Here is a 1,326-nt window from a genome sequence, read left to right as displayed (position 1 = left end):
CCACCCTGGCAGGAAGGAGTGAGACAGCAAGAGATTATATCATGCTACTCAGAACGAGGCGCAATTTAAAAATCATGTATTGTTTTCTTATGGAATTATCCACTTAATATTCCCAGACAGAAGCTGAACATGGGTAAGTGAAACTGTGGAAAGACTGTCCTAAGGGGGAGTTATTAAACAAGCCCCTATGTTTTTCCACACAGGAGACCCCAGTGGTATGCTATTCAGATCTCCCTGCTTCTGCCCCATGTCCTCATTTTATCTCTCCAAGTCCCTCCAAAGACTTCCATTTTTCTGTTCTCACACACAATGGCCTAGTCTGACCTTTCTTCTTCCCTCCTCAGCTGCTAGCTGCTCCTGGAGTAGTTTTGTGGCCTGTTCATTGGCCTTTACCCTCTGTTAGGAAGGGTCTTCTACCAAACATCCCTAAGCAAGCTCTTTCCTTGCCTCTTTAAGGTCTCTGCTCTAACGTCAACTGGGCATTATCTAAAACATTCTATAAACTGGGCATCATGGTACACACCTGTAACCCCAACAGCCGGGAGGTTGAGGCAGGAAGATTGCTGTGAGTTCGAGGCCAGTCTGAATTACACAGAGATCCTGGCTCAAAAAACCAAAACAAAACACACTGGTTGTGGTGGTGCATGCCTATAACCTGTGAGTTTGAGGCCAGACAGGGCTACACAGGGAGTTCAACAGTAGCCTGAACCATGCAGCAAGATGCAATCTCAAACAAAGCATTCCACACTCATCTTTGATATTTCTTCCCTATTTCTTTTTCTATCTGCCCCTGAATGTATTTTAAGGATCTTGTTCAGCAACGCAAGGGAAAGGGGAAGTAAAGAGGTTATGTGTTACGTACATGTACCAATTCCCCACGATGACTTCAATCATTATGTACTGAAAACATGAACTAATACTTTTTTTTTTTTTTTTTTTTTTTTTTTTTTTTTTTTTTTTAAGGAGCTTGTTTATTACTGGTTTTCCTGAATAGAATGCAACTGTTTAGGAAGGCAAATTTTTGTTTCTTTTTCCCCCTTCCATACCTCATTCCCAAGGATTTATGGTCTAATCAGGTGGTGAATGAATGAAAAGATAGGAATCGACTTACAACAATGGGGGAAGTAAGCGAATCAAGAGACAGACATATATTCAAGGTCTTGGGATGCTGGTAGCAGCTCTTGCTCGGAACTGCAAGCCGAGAGCCCACCGCATTACCCCTACTATCTTGCGCGCGCCGGAACGTTGTAGTCCCGGAACAGTAGCTCTAGGGTCCCGGCGCTACAGCACTTCCGGTGCCGCTCCTCTCTCGCCAGCCAAAAGAAC

This window comes from Octodon degus, unplaced genomic scaffold (genome assembly GCF_000260255.1).
Source record: "Octodon degus isolate 3935 unplaced genomic scaffold, OctDeg1.0 scaffold00037, whole genome shotgun sequence".
Lineage (NCBI taxonomy): Eukaryota > Metazoa > Chordata > Mammalia > Rodentia > Octodontidae > Octodon > Octodon degus.
Note: the sequence above shows the minus strand (reverse complement) of the source record.